At 40.7% G+C, this 1,997-nt stretch overlaps 1 long non-coding RNA gene across 1 annotated transcript; it reads right to left on the bottom strand.

The window, feature by feature from the left end:
* Nucleotides 1–532: 532 nt before the first annotated feature.
* LOC112213768 lies at nt 533–1,732 on the bottom strand. The gene is made up of 3 exons (XR_002947677.2): nt 1,551–1,732; nt 1,417–1,419; nt 533–557 (listed from the first exon to the last, which is right to left on the bottom strand). It is a non-coding gene; the product is annotated as an uncharacterized LOC112213768 (long non-coding RNA).
* Between the last annotated feature and the right edge of the window lie 265 nt (nt 1,733–1,997).

Raw genomic sequence — 1,997 nt, forward strand, 5'->3', positions numbered from 1 at the left:
GAAGGACCTCGACTAGGAAATTCCTGAGATTTATGGAGGGTACTTGAAGATATTGAGGGTACGCAGTAAGTATCCGAAGACATCTGATCCGATCTTGCCCGCGGTATGTGGCCTGGTCTAGGTAGAGTGTCGCCCGACGTAACAGAGTCTGTGAACTGTTTTTAACCCAATGATATTTCTAATCTTAAAAAAATATGAATGCATTTCTTTACTTTCTTTTTTATTCGGTAGTATAAATAAGTTACAATAAATAACTTGTATAGATATTTTTTAGTTTTTCCGTATGTGCTATATTGTGTTTTTTCTTTAAACACTTGTAGCGGCACTAGACCGCAAAGAACAATTCTCTTTCCAACGGTTTCTTCGGTCCATAGTATAGCATCGCTGGAAGACTGTTTATGAAAGACCGACGAAATATATACAATGTCGCGATAAAGCGTAAGTGCCGACAGGCCTAATGGCCCATCGGTATCCCTGTAGTCCTTCCGTTAAATACTCGGAAGAAGGCGTGCGTGACCACCATCGTGTGACATCAATCCACATCAGAGACCAGGCCACTGTCACGTAAAATTAAGGCTTAGGTTTTAAAGACAAGAAGGTTGAGCCATAACACAACTTTATGTTTCTTTTCTTTTTTCTTATTTATTTATTTATTAAAATTACAATCAATTCTCGCGTTGAGAATTTTCAGTAATTTTTCTGGCGTGGTGCGGTGACATGGCTGATTATTTATAATAAGTTAATACTTATTATAGATAAGTATAATCTATATGTAAGTATTATAAATATGTAAATATTACTTAATTTAGATAACTAATTAAATCTAGCGTTTAGGTCTAGCGGGTAGTGCCTCTTCAGCCTGCGAATCTGGTCCGTCGTATCAAGTAGTCCAGTGATTAGGGGGTTTCGGTGTTTGTTGACTTTTTTGCTATATCTGTCGCTATATTTTGCTATTTTCTCTTTGACTGTGCGTATCTTGAGGTCGCGGATGTTTCTTTTTTATCGAACTTTATTGAATAACACAACTTTATAAGCACAGTTTACGCGACTGATCTGAGATATGTTGACTGATGAGAGTTTGTGGTTTCAGTGCAGAGGTGTTCTCGTATTATTACGGAGGAAAGCTCGGTGTGGGTGTGCCCTTTGAACTAACAACGCGAATTCGTTATTCACACTTTTCGTTAGGAAAAGTGAGGGTAACGAACCGCGATGCCAATTGGTTATAGCCCACGTTAATAAATGAAGATAGGAGGAGGTGGCCTCCTACCAACGTGGCTCGCAAGTGACATTGTTCATGGGAAAAACCAGCTTTTCCATTAGACGAATATTCGTTTTTCCCACCGTAACGCGGGTAACTACCCGCTCCCTCCGTAACTTGTAAGAATGTGCAATAAACCTAAAGACTATTTCAAGGACCATCTATAAACCGATAACACTTACAGGGTTAATAAACTGAAATTTTAAGTTTATGGTGGGTCCTTGGGGTTATTGAGGGTACGCGGTGAGGACCTGCACACTGGCCTTAGATGTGGATTGACGTCACACTACACACCGCGGGCAAGATGGCAGCCAGATGTCTACACATCCTTGGCGCGTATCCTCAATAGTCTTAAGAACCCACCATGGCTCTCTGCATTTTCATAGTTAAGGTCCTTCAGACCAAACAAGTATCTTTTGTTTCAGGTGTGCTTTACATTTATTGTTTGCTACGGGTTGGCATGGAAAAGTTGGTTTTTCTCACGTTCGGTATCTTGCGTTAGCAACTTTCCCTCGAGAGCGGCTAAAACCCTTCCTGGTCCACCAACGTTCTTATTATCCAATCGGAAGCGGTGTCTATTACCCTCACTTTCCTAACCAAAATTGTCATCAACAAATCCGATGGTCCCGTGTCCTTAGACACACCCACCCCTAGCTTTCCTCCACCACAACATCGTCACTAGACTTACTTCTTCTCGATCCTTAAAATAGTTAACATATCTTTACCGCTTTCTACCCTT

The sequence above is a fragment of the Bombus impatiens genome, unplaced genomic scaffold (assembly GCF_000188095.3).
Source record: "Bombus impatiens unplaced genomic scaffold, BIMP_2.2 scf_1195, whole genome shotgun sequence".
Classification (NCBI taxonomy): Eukaryota; Metazoa; Arthropoda; class Insecta; order Hymenoptera; family Apidae; genus Bombus; species Bombus impatiens.